This window comes from Parasteatoda tepidariorum, chromosome 4, assembly GCF_043381705.1.
Source record: "Parasteatoda tepidariorum isolate YZ-2023 chromosome 4, CAS_Ptep_4.0, whole genome shotgun sequence".
In the NCBI taxonomy this organism is placed as follows: Eukaryota; Metazoa; Arthropoda; class Arachnida; order Araneae; family Theridiidae; genus Parasteatoda; species Parasteatoda tepidariorum.
In genome coordinates this window covers 35,138,079-35,156,850 of record NC_092207.1, presented here as the reverse complement: position 1 = coordinate 35,156,850, position 18,772 = coordinate 35,138,079, and the positions used below count along the sequence as shown (strand labels likewise).

The following is an 18,772-nucleotide window of genomic DNA, read 5'->3' as shown; positions in this document are numbered from 1 at the left end:
TGTTAAATTTTTGACTTAATATTTTTTTAAATTGCTTATTACAACATATGTATAGAATTTAAAACATTATATAGAAGTCACGTTGCAGTCAATTCTCAATTTTAAGTAAAAGTGAAATTGAAATAGTTTCTGCTTGCTACTGAAATTCAATTCTTATACCATTATCAATTATAAAACAATCGTAATCTACTGGCAGTGATAATATAAAATATTTATAACTTGTTGTGTAATTATATAATTGGGAATAATCAGAAAATATACATATGTTTGCGTAAAATTTTAAAAAAAAATACAAAGAAATGATTTTTCAAAGCTCTATTCTCTCTCTCTGTTTCCAATTATTGCACTATATCAAAACTGTTAACTATTTGCATTCAAATCATAAAAAAACGCTATTTAACATTCAAATGTTTTTAAACAAATGCGAATAAAAAGGAAATACATCGAAATTTTGAAGGAAACACAAAGAATCAAAGAGCGTCTGGTATAGACGAGATTAATTCAGCAGACGACATTTATTTTCCATTTCTACCCAACATAAGAAAGGAAGAAATGCATTTCTTAAATTCCATTGTAAAGAGGAAGAAGATATTGTCTCCAGATGGTGACATTTGGCGACTTTTCTTGTCGAGATCCTCCTGCGTGGGAATGTCCTGCTGATGATTTTACGTCATTCTTGCCAAGTGATTTTCCAATCCTGTCTTCTTTTTCTCCTCAGGAAATACAGTCATGGCTACAAAAACATTAAATCGTCAACAATTCTTTTTTTTTTTTTAATGTGTAAAAATACTAACAAATCTAATTCGAACAAAAGCAAAAACAACGAATGATGTAGAGAAGAACAGGAAAACAACGAAAACTTAAGTTTGTTATTTTTATAACTGTTACAAAACGAAGAGTGCTGTTCAATCTTATAGGGAAAACTATAAATTTGCAACGAAGTTTAAATAGTTCGTGAAAAGATACAGTACTTAATAATAAATGGATAGTTAGCTCATGAACTTATAATTTTAATATCTTACTGACGTTATTACTTAAATGACCCTCACTTTATAATCTGAAACAAGTTTAAAATTATTTCCTTATTGCAAAAAATTTAAAAATTCGCCAAGTGCCCTCTAATATGTTAATTATAAACACGCTCTTAACGTAGCATTGTTTGGAGTAAACCAATTCTGAGTACTTATTAAATTTTACGTATTAAATTTTGAGTACTTATTTCGTGACACATTAAAGTTTTTTGAAAGAATTGTCACTCACTTTCGTAAACTGATTTTCTCATTGCAAAAAAAAATTTAAAAATTCTCAAAATAAACTTCATTATGTTAACTATGTTATATGCTCCTTGCATAGCATGGTTTGGACGAAACAAATGCCTCCTAAAAACTTTGAGTATTTCTTTCCTCACTACTATGGGTATTTGTTGAAAAATTGGACCCTTACTTTTAATCTGAAACAAGTTTAAAATGAATTTCTCTTGGCATAAGTTTTAAAAAATTCGCAAAGTGTCCTCCATTATGTTATCGATAAATATGCTCATACTGTAAGCAAACAAATCCCTCTTAAAAATTTCGAATTCTGATTTCTTGAAAAATATCGATATTTTTTAAAAAAAAGTGACGCTCACTTTGAAAACGGAATCAAGTTTTAAATGAATTACTCATTGCTAAAATTTATAAAAAAATTCACTAAGTTTCCTTTATATATTAACCATATATATGCTATTAACGTGGCATGGCTCAAATGGTGGCATAGTCAGGATAGCATCTAATGCTTAAAAAATACCCATCGAAGTGAAAAAATAAATACCCTATATTTTTTACGAAGCATTTGTTTAGTCCAAACCATGCTACGAAAATGCATATATATAGCTTAAAAAACGAGAAAATTTTGCGATTTTTTTATAATTTTTTGGAATGAGGAATTCGCTTAAAACTTTTAAGATCAACTTCTTCAAAAAATACCCATTGATGTGAAAAAAATATACGCTCAAACGTTTTAAGAAGCGATTTTCAGTTCAAACAATGCTACGCTAAAAGCATGTATATAGTTAACATAATGGTATATAATAACAATAGCATAATGAGATTTTGCGAATTTTTTATAATTTTTTTGCAATGAGCTATTCATTTGAAACTAGTTTCAGATTCAAAAGCAAGTGTTGGTTAATACATTTTTTTGTAAGAAATTATTTTGTTACGGTAAAAAAAAGCAGTCTAGTTACGGATTTTCCTGAATTTACAGAATAAACTTGTTCTTGTATGGTGAAAAACCGTCGAGGTTACGTATTTACTTCGTAAATTTTTCGATTTTGCTCAACCGTCTCAACTGACGGTTTGTTGCCATGAATTTTTAGGAATTTTTGTACAGTGTATTTATAATACTATGTAAACTATTAACTACACATTTTAAGTTACACATTTCACTTAACGTTTCACGTTACACGCATACTCTATTCTTATTGCAATACTTAAAAGCTTTTGAATCCATCGGTATATTGGTGTAATGTACCTGGTGCATATATAATCAATAATCTATATTCAATAACACTTGGTGCAATGTACAAAAGTATGCTGTTCAATGAAAAAATATATTTTGGCAAACTTCAGCGTTGCTTGCAAAAGGTTCTTGAAATTTAAAATATTCCTTCATTACTTTCTATTACTAATTTTATAGTTCTAATCTTCGCTTAATGTAAACAATTATTTGAATAATTTGCATTTAAGGAATTGTTGTACATATGCTCAAAAACATGCATTGCATGAAATTTTATTATTTGACTATTTTACGCTAGGTACAATGTAAACTTAAATGTGTACATTTCGTATTTGAATTTTTTTAATTAATAAACAACAAACTGTTCAACTGGAGGCAATGATAAAGAAAGAGTTACAGTCAGTTTTTATAATTTTAAAATGGATTATTGAAAATTCTGATTTTTGAAATTATGGTACTTTTATTACGACATATTCAATAAGTATAACAAAACTAAAAAGTAAATTTAATCGAATAAATGGCTTTTATGTCATGCTCTAACATGTTTATTACCAAATTATCAAATTTCTCACAATATAAAACCATAATCTATTGTTAATTTTACCCAAATCGCTACCAAAGCGCTTCGACTTTTTGGTGTTCCCATATAGCCAGAAACACCATATCCCCGGTATTTTGACAATACTTTTTTCTCAGAGTAGATAATGCGTAAAAAACATTGTCATTTTTCAAAACATTGAAATGATTTTTTATGTTGAAGATTCCAACAATTCTTTGCTTTTGCTTTATCAGTTTACCATGTAAAAATCACTTCGCGTTTATAAAACAAAATTAGCATTTTACAAGGTTTTGAAAAAAGGTTTTCAAATTCTTGTTAAAATACATTTTTAGACTCTTCGTTACTGAACTGTTAGTGATTCATCTAAGAAAAATACTTATTTCTGTATAATAAAAACGAGAAAGAAAATTAAGTGACTGATGTTTTAAAATTATAACTAATGACTTGGTCAGAAAAAATGAAAGAAAACACTTCGTTTTCCATAAATAACTATATTTTGCATTCATTAAGAATCGGTTCAAAAAACAATTACATACTTATCCTTTTTAATTTCTTTTGCGGGAATTAAGTTGTACAAAAAATGGATAAAGTGGATTTCGAACACATGTTTCAATTTTGCGTGGAAAACTCATCAACAATGTAAGAGCAGGAGAAAAAAAAAGATATTCCAAAACCATGAAGGTTTCAGAGGAAGAAAAAACATTTTCATTTCCTCAATTAAAAAATAAGAATGCAAGAAAGCAACAGAGTGAAGATAATATACTCATAACCCGAGGCAAACATCCCAAAATGGACTCTCACTCAATATTTAAGGAGCTATATCTGATCTTTGGCTAATACTACATTTATTAAGTATCATAGTACTCATATTTATTTTTATTCATTTACTAGCATAAATAAAAAACTGCCTTTAGTAAAATAAGTTTCGTTCAGTTTTGCGTAACACGTATATATTTTCGTTAAGGGAAGAAATACGTGCTAAAGCATGGAAAGAAAAGGTGTTTCAGAAGAGTACACGGAGAAAAAAAATACTGTAAAATTAACGTTCTGTATAAACTGTTAAAAATTCCGGATCAAATTACTGTCTGAATCACCAGCATTTTCAGTGCCAAAAATCCTTTTTTATCGTAAAATATTATACGGTAATGTTTACAGTAATATGCCCCTAATCGGTAAATTACGGTAAAAAAAATACGAAATAGAAAAAAAATTACTGTAAAATTAACGTTCTGTATACACTGTTAAAAATTTCCGATCAAATTACTATATGAAACACCGGCATTTTCAGTGCATCATTCGTAAATCCATTTTTATCGTAAAATATTATACGGTAATGTTAACAGTAGTATGCCCCTAATCGGTAAATTACGGTAAAAAAATTACGAATTAGAAAAAATATTACGGTAAAAGTAACGTACTGTTAAAAATTTTGGATCAAATTACGGCATGGAATACCGGCACTTTCAGTGCATCATTCGTAAAATCCATTTTTATCGTAAAATATTACACTGTAATGTTTACAGTAATATGCTCCTAATCAGTAGCAGAAATAAAACTTTCAATTGTCATTCAAAACCTATAAATTAAAACAATTATTTTCTTATAGCTGAAATAACATGATCAATGAACTAAAAAAGTTATGAAGTATATTCAAGTTTCTCTTTTTCAAATAAAAACAAGCAAGTTTTCAATAAAAAATGGACTTAAAAATCAACGATAAAGATTTTTTTTATTTCGTAAATTTAAATTTCAGTTTTCTAAGTTGAAAAAAAAAATAACTGATCTTTTGATGAAATATTTTACTTAGCCCACCAGTAGCACGTGTTTAAAATCAAGTAAGCTGGTTATTTAGCGAGCATTTTTGTAATAGCAGAATATTTTTGAATACCAACACAATACTTAGAATTGATATTCTTTTATAGCTAAGTTATAGATTTCAGAAGAAAAAAATTTTTAACACTCATCCTCCTTTTAATTAATTATATATATATGTAGATAAAATTGAAATTATTACGACTATTTTCCTAAAAAATTTAGTTAATAATTGAAACGAATTCAAAGTAATGAATTTAATTGTTTTGTAATTGGTCAAATAATTGATTGTGATTGTTTCTTACAAAGATTACAAGAATTATATGAATATCAAACACTTGGAATCAGGAAATGTACTTTCAAAAGTACAATTTCGTATCACTTTAGTATTTCGCTACTTATTATTTCCACATTTTATATTCAAATTGGTAGGAACTTAATATTTTTATTTATTAGTATCGACTTAAAAGAGATTCTCCTCTCGAATTATATTGAGATTTAACGTAAATATACAACAATCGAAAAATATAAATCTCTCTCAATTTTTTTTATTTTAAGTAAAAAGCTTAAGTTCTTACCTATCTTGTGCTGATCAGTCAAGCATGCTGCTGTTCGCAGATATTCCCTACAAATTACAAACATTAAATTGATCACATTTGTCACAAAATATGTATTTTATTAATACAAGCGTATATACAATATAATAATGCAACCGTAAATACAAAATCATTAATACAAGTGAAATAAGATTTTTTTCTTAAATAATTATCCACTAATTTTAAAGGCTTCATAAAATTAAAATTTTTTTGCACGAAAAATCACTCAATGGTACATGTTTACCATACTTTGCTGTACATTACAAATCAGCTGCAAAATGTCACAATTCTACACAATCACGTGTTTATTAGGCGAGAAATGCCCACAGCATTTAGAATAGAACAAACTAAGTTTAAAATAGGCTTAAGTAAACGAAGGCATGAAAATGCAAACCGAAATCTACCACTTTAACGACAAAAACATGGGGGATCTAAAAAAAGGAGGCCGGAAACATACCTGAAAGTTAAAAATAAAAATGTCAGAGTTAAACTTTATGATTGCTTTGTTTCACAGCTTTGACAGAAAAAAAAAATTCTAAATGTTATTCAGCAGAGAAAGCACATTTTTTTGTTTATTTTTTATATATGTGTGTATATATGTGTAACATATATGTGTGTGTGTCTAACAGGCAAGCGTTATGCAATTACCGAAAGCATAATAAAGAGCAAACACCAAAATTGCATGCTTAGAATCGAAATTTATTGCTACATTAACTTTTAATTCAATATACCGATGAACATACGGAGAAAAAAAATTTGGTACAATTAACATACTGTATGGTAATGATTTTTCTAGTAAAAAAAAATTATTCTTCTGGTTAATTAAACCAAAATATACTGTAATCAAATCATTCATTTGGTAATTTTTCCGTTCATATGGTAACGGCTTAACGGAAATTGTGATCTTCAAAACTGTAGTTCCTATTTACACAAATTTAGTAAGCAAATACAAAACTTATTTATTCGAATGAATGATTTCCATGCCATGCCTTAAGGTATCATGTTAAAATTACTATTACCACAGTTAACGAATTTTATTACATATTATAAAACCATACAGCATTGTTAGTTTTTTCGAAATCATTACTAAAACGCTTCGGTAAAAAAATAACAGAGCTTTTTGATGTTCCCCTGAAATCAGATACGCGGTAAACTTTTCCGTATATTGGTAGTTTTCTCAATACTGTTTTTCTCAGTGCATCATCATGAAAAATTTAGAAATTATAAGAGTGTTATCTCTTTTTCTATATTTTTGTAAAAAAAATGTTTACTACCGTCAAAAACATATGAAAATTTGCATGCTTCAATTTCGAATTAGTTTTGAAGTTATTAAGCATTTTTTTCAAAAATAAAATAAAATGTAAAGTAAAGCAAAAAAGGAAAAAACTAAAAATTCTCAAAAAAAGCATATAAAATTACAATAACTTACGAACAAATAAGAATTTTGAATAAAACTCTCTGTTAAGTTCATATATAAAGAAGGTATATGAATATTAAATTTCAACTCTGAAGTTGTATTTCTACGGTGTTTAGAGCGACCCAGCATGGTGCTTTTTTTTTTGTTTTTTTTCCCACAAGTTTAATGGTTCATAATTCTCTAATTAATTATCAAATGTTAAACTTTTTAATTCCATTGTACTCCCGGTACATTTTCTACACTCCTTTGCACCTTATAGTTCATGTGTAATAGTTTATGTGTATAGTCTTATAGTTTATGTGTAACAAAACAAAATGTCGTAATATTAAGTTTTACCGGTGGGATCTACGATTTTTCTTAATTTCAAGAGATTTTCATAGATGGCAAACCAATTGTAAATGGTAAGAAATTGAATACACATTATATAATTATTAATAATTTTAATTAATTACTTATAATTAATTTTTATTAATTAATTATAAATATGTTTAATGAATTAAAAATAATATAATTAAATATACATTTTTATTAATTCATGTTTAAATTTTATTTTTTGGGGAGCTGAATTGGATCAGCTGATTTCTTAAAACCGCAGTTTATATTTGATGTAGAAAAAAATATTATGCTCTTGCTAAACATTTATTTCTTCTCCTTGAGATAAAGATAACTTCACTTGCTTCCTTTCAAAGACAATAAGATCCTGAAATTATTCGTCCCGATTTTGCCAAAGGCAAATTTCATTAATTTCAATTGGAATGCATTGCATAGATATGCAATAATAGTATCTCAATAACACGAGTAATTGACACGAAAACTCGTCTAATGATCACTAAAAGCGCCAAAATCAATGTAGTCGAAGGTTTCAACTCCCAATTAGGGGCCAAAAGATTCATTACAATATCAATATTTTGAGCAAAGCTGATCAGAAAAGCGACATATAATGTTTTATTGTGAGCAGCTGTCACCCTATTGATTTTATCGTCTTTGTTATCGAGGATTTAGAACGCCGCACCTTCTAAGGTGCGGTTTAATGTATTTTTCATTGAAGTAAGTGGGAATACTTAATATCCCCAAAAAGAAGAAAATAAGTCTTAATTCGTTGTGGAATTCGGCTAATTAAGATTTTAAATTATAATTTTCAATTATAAAAATTTAGCTGATTGTTTCTGTAATTGAAGTTTTTTTGTATTTGTACGAATAAACATATAATTAAATTGTGGCTGGTAAACTGAAATATCAAATTTTAAATAAAAGCACTCAATTTTTAATCCAAATCACAATTTGTAATATTTTAATGAAAACTAATTTCTTATCCAATTCTTTTTAGTCCTTGATTGATTGAGAAAGCCGGAACAACAGTATCTTGTTTATTACAGCAACAACAACAAAAAAAGCTTCGTAATTAAGTTCAAATAAATTCATAAGATAATATTTCAAGTTCATACTAAATTTCTTTTTGCTTTTGACGAAACAGTTTCCTAGGAAATGCTCTGAGTGAACATACCGTCACATTGAGGACTAAGTCTTCACTTGTTTGAAGATTACACTAAATAATAATAATAAAGTATAGTGTCTTTCTATTTGTGCAATACCAGATTTCAATGCATGCCTATAATATTAATTCTTATCTTTCATTCCAGAACTTTAAGAACCGAAGAAAAGATCAAAGACAAGTAAGGAAAATTACTTATTCTACCAGTAAGGAGAGGCTAAATTCTGGCTACTTTCTTTCGAATAAACCGCCATTCCTTAACCCAATCAATGACCAGTTCCTTCCGAGGGGACTATGGGGTTGCTTTTTTTCCACTTCGCATAATTAGGTAAATAGATGCCTTCATTGTAGGCCTGAACCAGCGAACGATCAATCTCCAATTCAGTACACCCAGTTGTATTGATTTGCTATGGAAACATGGAGGACTTTGTGACCTGACAGATTTAACTTGCACGAGTCACCGCACTTCAACCGGAGGTTATCGAACTCACGATACCTTGGACATGAACCCAACGCCTTACCAACCAAGCTATCTCGGCCCTATAAACTTAATGTATCCAGTTATAGCAATATATTGCATGTAAATAAGGTACTGTATTACGACAGCTGAAAATTTTATTCCATTTATATTTTAGACATTAATTGATACCAATATTTCTTTATATATTTGTATTTATTTGTTTATATTTATTTGTTTAATTTCATTTGCTTATTCACTTATTTGTAAAAAAAATTAAGGCAATCCAATTTTTCTAAAATAAATTCATTTAACCCAATAAAATAGGAAGTAATTATCGAATGTGTATTAGGCTGAAAATTATTATTTTTTTTACTTATAATCAATTCACGAGAAAAACAGAATAATTCATTTCAGATTACATAAGAGTAAGTAATGTAAGGATATATTCTGTGGCATATTCTTTAGTCTCACTTAAAGAACTGATAAGAGGGATTAAAATTAGAAACTATTCCAAAACCTTTTCTGAAGAAAATATAGAGAGCTACATTATTACCTCATTCCTCTTTAGATCTATTTTTATAAATCTACACCAAACCATAATACTTTAAATCCGGGGTAAATAAATTATTAATTCGCTTTAGTATTCTATACAATCTAGCTCAATATAAACGATATGAAATAAATGTTTGTAGCCTGTAATTATTGACTCGTCATCCCGAGAAATCCCCTTAATCGGATTATGCCATCCTGCTATTATCTCTGATGGTGGTCGAACTATTCCCCAAAGAGGGCCTCACCAAGAAGTAGAAATGGATCGTAACTGCTACTTCTAAGTTCAAATTAGTACGTCACGAAACAATTACTGTTACAAATATCTGCTAAAAAGTAACAAGTATCGACCCTATTTTATTTTAATAGTCATTTGCTATTTCTCTTTTTCGCTTCTCAATATTTGCGGAATTCATGCTGTGTCATTTTGGCGACAATGCATTTTGCTCAAAAAGACATGCTCAAAACAGCATATACTTATTTGCAAGACTAAATAGTAAATTAACAAAAATAAATTCATGATGAGTCATTCTGGCGACAATGCATTTTGCTCAAAAAGACGTGCTAAAAACAGTACATACTTATTTTTAAGACTAAACAGTAAATTAACAAAAATAAATTCATAATTAATCATTTTGGCGACAATGCATTGTACTCAAAAAGAGTAAATGCAGTTTTGATCATGTCACTATACTCAATAATGAGTACATGAAGATTTCAAATTTGACTAAATTTATTTCGTAACTACACTGGTTATCATAAATTAAGGAAAATTCACAAAAATCGCGATAACTCAAGAAATTACACATGGAATTTTATGAAACTTACCCACAATATACAACACATAGTAAGGTATTAAACAACATAAAAAGAAATTATCAGACATTAATAGTAGTATAGAAATTAGCACATGTATAAAATAAACAAATTGGAAGTATCGGTTTGCAATAGAAAAAGTACCTTTAATATGGAATATGATTGCCTCTAGAAGCAATACAGCACAAACAGCGATGTGTGATGCTTTCAATTATGCGGTCTATCAGTTCAATAGGAAGTGAGAGCCATTGCTCTTGTAAAGCAGTTGCAAGCGTGGCAAGGGTCTGAGGGGGCGGATTGATGGCAGATACACGCCTCCCTAGAGCATCCCAAACGTGCTCGATAGGATTCAAGTCCGGGGATCGAGCTGGCCACTCCATGCGAGTAATTGTTTCCTGTTGAAGATAATCATCAACAATGCGAGCTCTGTGTGGTCTTGCATTATCGTCCTGTAACAGGAAGCAATCACCAATTGCCCCGGCATATGGGCGCACATAAGCATCAAGGATGTTGTCTCGATAAACCTGAGCATTCACGGTTCCCCTTGGAAAGACATGGAGGTATGTGCGCCCTCCTAAGGATATGCCTCCCCAAACACAGACACTGCCTCTTCCGTATGCATCTCTTTCACGGATGTTTGATGGATGATAACGGGTCCCAGGTTCTCTCCATATCAAATAACGTCTACTGTCACTTTCTAGACTAAACCTGGACTCATCCGTAAAGAGAACAGGCCTCCATTGATCTGACGTCCAGTGGACATGTTGTCGGGCCCACTGCAAACGGTCTCTCCTATGGCGTGATGTGAGCGGCACGCAAATGGCTGGTCGTCTCGCATACAGACCACCTTCGTGGAGCCTTCTGCGCACAGTTGACGTTGACACCAACCTTCCGGTGGCTGCAGCAAGAGAGGATCTAAGATGTGTCGGAGTAGCGGTTCTATTCCTGCGTGCACTTAATGTCAAATATCGGTCATCGGCACTGGTCGTAACAGTTGGCCGTCCTTGACTGAACCTCCTAGATGCCGAATCTGTGGTTTGAAATTGCCTCCAAAGTCTATGAACCACAGATGGACTCACATTTAGCCATCTGGCCACTTCTGATTGACTCTGCCCTGCCTCTAGTCTCCCGATGGCTCTCCATCGTAGTTCTTCAGGCAAATGATGCCTAGAGGTCATTATTACGAATTGGCTATCTCAGATTTTCAATGTCGCAATCACAGTAAAATTTGTGTGCTTTCTCTCAAACTTGGACTTTTATGCTCCAGGCAGATGACGTAAGCCGAGTGCAGCGCCACTAATTTGCATATTGCAATTTTACTCAGCTACTCTTAGTGGACAACATATGCAAATTTTGCACGGTTTGGCTTACTTTTGAAAGAGTTATCGCTATTTTTGTGATTTTTCCTTAATTTATGATAACCAGTGTATTTTGAGAATTTTTTTTTGCTCCATATGAGAACTCTTCTTGAAACTCTTCTCGGAAACTCTTCTTGACGGTGAAGTGAGAGATTTTAAATATGTGTTATATGAAAAGTTAAATCAATTCGGGTTTTTTTTTGGGGGGGGGTATTTATTATTATTTTTATTACATAGGTTTTAGTATTATCAATTATAAGTGAAAAAATTACATTACAATCTTTCAGTTAGGCAAAAAATTAAATTAAAAGAAAGAAATTAAAAAAAAAAACACGTAAAGCTATAAAATGTAATTAGCATCCGGTTATGTTTACGAAATGAAAAAGGTTGAGTTTTATAATTTTAACCCTTATTAACAAAAATCGCTGAGCAAACTTTCAAATATATATAAATAATCTTTCTTTTTAATTAAATCCAAGTTTTTGTTAGCTCGGTGCGAAACAGTTTCCTTAACAAATATTTACCCTTAAGTAATAGGTCTCTTGGTGTCACTGTCATATTTTATTTGAATATATATTTGTTATATATTCTTTTTTGGGGGGTGGGGATCTCTTGTATAAGTAGATATATTTTAAACATTTTCAGTAACAATCAAGTAAAAATGCTTGAAGAAATATTTTGTAAAAATGTTTTTTTAAATTATCTCTTTAGAAATTTTTATAAGAGTAATTTTTTCCATTTTTTTGTTACATTTGTTTCTGTTATACGATTAAAAAAACTGAAAGTAGGATGATTTTAAATTCTTAGGTCAGCCATTTTTCCATCACCCCCTCTTTGTTATCAAAAATAAGCAACTCATAGACCATTTTCCAATTTGGGTGCTTACGCAATATTTGAACGGTCCCTAATAAAGTTTTACATTGAAAGAAACGTTTTAAACAAGAATACTAAGCGTTTTAGTTCACTTCCACCCTAAACGTCGTTTTACTTAAAACCTTATCAAGAGCAAATTAGCTATCACGGATATAATGAATTAACTTAGAACCAATTTGTCCTGGATTGGAATAAACGTAAACACAGTAAAATCACGCAAATTCTGACTCAGCAATTTGTTGTACGATGCAATTAAAGAAAACAAATCTATCGTGATTATTTTCAAAAAAGTTTATTCAGTTTTATTAGTTATCCAGTTATATCAGTTTTATTTTCAGTTTTTCGTAATTTAAAATATGCAATAGGGTAATAAATCAAAAATTCGAATTGAACAAAAAGTTTTGAAAGTTTAAGAACTTTCTGTCATCATAAAAACATGTTTCTGATTTGCCTTATTCTTTATATTTTTTTTAACAATATTAAGCCTAATATGGCATCCTGAACAAACGATTAATCATGGAATTTGATATTGTGATAATATATGAAGATAAATGACTAAGGATATCTTAATAATAAAATATAGAGGTGTGGTTATCTTCACATAAAATTCTATTCTTTGATATATTTAAGAAAGCCTGGTTTCTCTTATAGTTAAAGAATCGAGGTCAAATTATATTTAATCATTGAGATAATCTATTCATGAAATAAAAAGGAAATTCTAATTTCCTGAATATATCTAACGTCAGTGAATCGATTTACGTGGACTTTGAATTCAACAAAATAGAGGAATCAATAAAAATAAATAACTATTTTGAATGATGTTACAAAATCCACCCAAGTTCTAAGAATATTGTAAAATGCTTTATAATCTATAAGATTTGAATTCATATTATTTTAAGAACTTTAAAGAACTTTTTTGTTACAAAAATATAATATTTTTTTAATAAAAAGGATACTGCAAATTACGAAGTATTTAGAAAACGTTACAAGTATAGATAAGCCAACTAAAAATACTTCCTAAAATACATGAGTGCAATTTGGGTATTTTTTAGTACTTTAGAGAGAATTTTTTGCACAGACTTGTTCATTACTTAGGAACCTTATTGGAAAATCTGGTATAGACGGGAAAAGTTTGAGAATTTTATTGAATTCTTCTCAGCTGTACAGAAATAAAAAAAAATTCTAAAATTTCACAATGAGATTAATTTGATAAAAATTTCCTCTATAATTTTTAAAAAATTTTTAATAGAGAAACATGTTATTTCATGCGATCATTAGAAAAGCACGTATTATATTGTTCTATTATCGCCGGAAAAGATTGGTTGTCAGGGCATTAAGCCCATGTCTAAGAGGTCGTGAGTTTAATGCCCGAAGACTCCCCGTGTAGTAAATGGTGACTGGTGTACGTTAAATCTTTTTGGGTCACAAAGTCCTTCGTGTTCTCATACCTCTCATCAATACTTCTGCTGGTACTGAATTGGAGATTGATCGTTCTCTAGTTCAAGTAAAAAGTACGATCTGTGGATGAATGAATAAATGTATATATGGATCAGCCCTATAAACGGGCTGTGGCGAGGGTGTCGCTGAGGTCGTATTCTTGACACACGATGGCGCCACTGAAAGACAAGAAAAGCACCCTCTGCCTTAAATTCACTTAGCTTCTCCAGGCAGGCTTGCTGGTATTGGCATGCCGCAATAGAAACAACAACATTAGTTACATTGCTTTCTTACTACGGAAGTTAAAAGAGCCAGGTTTAAAATTTTTATTTCAGCTATTTATTGTAACATTAAACAAATCATTTAATCAATAAATCTGCCAATTAACGAATGAACGAATCAGATTATCTATGAAACAATTAGTAATCGATTAACACAGTAAATAAATCATTGTGCGAATCAATAAATCAGCAAGTCAATCAGTCAACTACTGAGTGAGTCAACAGAATAGCGAGTTGATGAATTAACGAATTCATGTTAAATAAATTAAGGAATCAATGAGATAATAAATCATTTAATCAGTGTAAGTAAAACCATTGAAGAAAAATCCATTGTTTAATTAGACAGCAGATTTTTTTGTTTAGGTTCTTTCATTTATTCGCTGTTAGATATGCTGATTGGTTCTCCCTTATCGAAGAAGTGTTGACGTGTTGAATCATTTGTAAAATAATTTGCCGATTCATTGATAAGTTTATTTAGTAAATCCTTGAATCATCGCTTTGCTTATTCTTTGGTTTTCTAATAATTTGAATGATTGATTTATTGATTTGATTGATATTATTTGATTGATAGTATTTTATTTTTCTTTCAGTGATTTGATGATTTATTCACTAGCTTTTCATCTATTTGCTGATTTATTACATTTCTCATGCGTGGAAACAGATTTCATCCATTTTCAATAACATCAGTAAAAAATTAATGCGAGAATAGAATTTTAAATAATTTGCAAGAAAACTTTCCGTTTTTTTTAAAAATTACTTTTCTCCATAAAATTGAAGATATGGGCAAAATTTTGCCGCGTTTTTTAAGTATTGATATAATTTTAATTATAATTTGAGTTTAGCAAAACTTTTCAAAAAACAATTTTTCTAAGATTTTAAATATCTCAAAAATTTAATATATAAGTGAAAAAATTACATTNATTAACTGTATGTTTTGCATTGACTCAAATTTTTTTAAGAATAGAACAAATAAGTTCATTTGAATCCACTAGAAAACAAAACTCGAATTTCTTTGAACACATGGATAGTTAAAATCGTTTTATTTTCCAATATTTTCTCATGACTTATGGGTAAAAAAAGATTACCTTTTTAGGACTCAATATTGCTCAAGCCTAAGCAATTCTTTTAATTAACTTTTCCTTATAGTTATCTGATTAAAATATCAAAATGTCCCAAAGTCGTTAAGAAAAAAACTCTAAAAAGTGAAAAGGAAGAAAAAGTTCAACTCCTTCAACATATGTTTCACGTTATGGTTATTTCCTTTTCTTTCCTCATTCTTGCAAATCTCCCAACATCTGGAGGAATTCGGACAATAAAGAAGTCAATCTAAAGAGAGACACTGTTTTTGTGACGCGTCGCCTAATCTTCTTTTCCAATGCGTTAACATTTTTTGCCCAAGCCATATCTGACAAAATATTGCATTTTATCAAAAAGGATCTGAGGAAAAATAATACTTCTTGACGCGTAGATTTTTTATAGGGAGGGCGGTGCAGATTGCACGTGGCGCATATTTTGAATACACCCACACCAAAACCTTAACACGGCGTCATCGTAAAATAGGCGGGCATGTCTCAAGGTGGTAAGTTTTGACGTATGACGTATTAGTGCTTGGCTAAAAAATATAGTTTTAATCATTTTTAGCATTGAAAAAAAAATTTGATATTTTCAATTCAAAAATTTATCGACTGAATTAGATGGCTTTTCATTGTTTCGTTCCCTTTAAAAACAATTTTTACAATAACTCAAAGAAACCATTTTTTGTTTTATTTTAGGTTGAATGATTTTTTTTAAACAAATTTACATACTGATTTCAAATCTGCAATCGGTTTCTTTCCATAGAGTCAAAAATTTCACTGCTTTTTATATAATTATTATTTTTGTTTCTGACAAAACTGCGATTGATTTGCGTTTGTTTTTCATATTTCGTATTGTTCCAATTTCTAAATAATCAAACAATTTCACTTAGACATTCATAAAAGTACAAGAAACCAAAGTTCGAATTCCGGTGGTGGCTGGTCAAGTCGCATTCTGATCCTTGATCACTCGAACCGATATGATGACGTAAATTATCCTCGCTGGTAAACGGATGAGTCAGAATGCCTATACTGTCAGGTTTACCGTGTGTAGTTTTCGTGGTTTCCTCTGCATGTAACACACACGTTAATTAATTCCATTTAATGCTTCCAGAAAAGGCGAGTTTAGTTCACAGCATGCGTTACTTATTTCTGCCCCACCAAAAGTGGCTTTATGCTCGATTTTAATATTTATGAATATGCATCACTTGTGGCAGGCAATGGATCGAAACAGCAGGCTTATTAGGAAGCCCAGCAATTATTACCCACAACATCTTGTTTGTCTTGTTGTTTATCTAATAAATTTGATTATTAAATTCGGAATTTTTGTTTATTGCCCCATTTTATACTGAAACACAGAAATAGAATGCTTTAGAATTTTCTTTATCATCTGGATTGAATTCTTAATTACAAAGTTAAGGATTCGGGCTCTAATGGTAACCGCAAATCTGATGATTGATGGTCATACCTAACAACAGGACTCTAAGTTAACTGTGACCCGTTGACCTTGGGCAACTAATATTTGACTCTGACAACCATTAAAAAAAATAACGTGATCGCACGGAAATTGATGTAAAGGGATGATATACTGTTTTGGTTTGTTGATTCCCAGATTTTTGTTTTGGTCTGTATTGTCATAAAATATCACATCCCAATATAATTGTAAACATTATTCTTAGTATTGCAATTTTTCATTTACTTTATTATAATAAAATACAGCCTTTCTCTTTATTGCCCTTTCTGGTGTTCTTACGATATTAGAATTTTAAGAACGAGTATTTAGAAGTTCATCGTATCAAAATAACGATGAACTATGTGCAAAATCATTTGGTAGCATTCTACTTCTCACGGCTAATTAATGACTAAGGCAGAATTGACCACAATAAAGCAATTTCTTTCCTAGTATTTAATACTTTTGCAGGAGCAGTAAAAAACTTATAACCATAGTACCTATATTAAATACCTGTATTAGTATATTTCTTGTTTGAAAAAACGGCACCTATTACCACTCCACTAGTAGTTTATTACAAAATTAATTTAGGATCATTGGCACTTATTTTATTATAATAAAGTATTATTATAATAAAGCTATAGCTTTATTTTCCTTCCAAGACACCTCTACCAAAAGGTTGTTATTCTCTCTGACTCCAAAGCTGCTATACAGGCCATTGCATCTAAGGGAATGCCCATATCAAAGAATATACAAGATTGTCGGGCCCTCTTGGAGAAACTGAAGATCGATGGCCGTCAAGTTACTCTACAGTGAATCCCAGGACATTGCGATATCTACGGCAATGAACAAGCTGATATGTTGGCAAAAAAAGGCACAAAAATAATCCAACAACCAAATTCCAATAGATGCTTTCATTCCACGAAAATCTACATCAAAAATTGGAAAGTGTCCCTTTTTTCCCGTATATCCCTGAAAAGTTGGAAAAACATTTTAGACCGGGACATTTCAGACAGACACCTTGAAAAGGCTGTGGCAGAACTTAGACTTGCGGTGGGCCATGTCTTGCGCACCACCTCCACCTCATTGGTATTTTTACGAGACCGAATTGCCCACCCTGTAGGAAATTCGAAGTAATGGATAGGAAGCACTTGATGGGATGTTCGGCTATACACGGAGACTCCGAAGTGGAACAGATATTGGAGTGCTAGGCATCTGCTAATGAGTCATTGACTTTTTTCTCTTAACTATTTTTATTCTTCTTGTTAAGAGTTTGTCAATTTCTGCCATTGGAAAAAAAATAGCTTTATTTTAATGAAAAATCTAATAGAAACGTGTAAACAGATCAGTAAAAAATTTTATGGTTTAGTAATATATTTTATTTACTGGTTCGTGAACTAGTGTAGTTCTACTCCAGCCTATAATAGGCTCGAAAAGTTCTGTGTTGGAATCTAAAACTAAGCATAGAACATCCATAATGAAGGTCACACGTTTCGCATTTTATTATATTCTAAATGAGATTTTCACTTTCTCTGGCACTTTTTCCACTGTCATAAATTTCACGCAGTCATAAACCTCTATTTATGGGTCACTTTTATTAAACTTACCATTTGCCGTAAAACTTTAAGCTTCCTGCCTGATTTATAGAGAAAAACTAAATGGCATCCTTTCAGATCACAGGGCTGAAGAGTTTTATGGATACAATAAAACGCCCTTAAAGAGCTGTTGGTCTGCCGTATCATGAGGAGCTTGAGGTTGTGTTAAGAAACTCTTTGTCACTTTATCTGATCGCTGAGCCACAAAAACCCCAGCTTAACAATGTTAAGTAAAATTTTATTTTCGTACAATATTTTTTTTATAACATTCATTGTAATTATTTCACCAATTGGTTTTTGTGCTAATTGGAGTCTATGCTTTCATGACCAGATATAAAACAGTCATTTTAAAATAATTTGGTTTTGAAAATTTAAGATCCAGGTAGGAAATTTCGTTTCATAGTTTTTGATTAGGATTAAAAGTTTGTCGTATGCATTTATATATATATATATATATATACATACCTGCCAACTCTCCCGCATTTTGCGGGAGATTTTATTTTCATAT

General features: G+C 30.5%; 1 long non-coding RNA gene across 1 annotated transcript in view; it reads right to left on the bottom strand.

Annotated features, from left to right (window-relative positions):
- Positions 1-300: 300 nt before the first annotated feature.
- LOC122268943 (uncharacterized) overlaps positions 301-18,772 on the bottom strand; it is a 31,600-nt gene continuing 13,128 nt past the window's right edge. The window contains exons 3-4 of the long non-coding RNA XR_006224803.2: positions 5,446-5,492; positions 301-733 (exon numbers count right to left, since the gene is read on the bottom strand). This is a non-coding gene — a long non-coding RNA (uncharacterized lncRNA). The remainder of the gene's footprint in view (positions 734-5,445; positions 5,493-18,772) is intronic.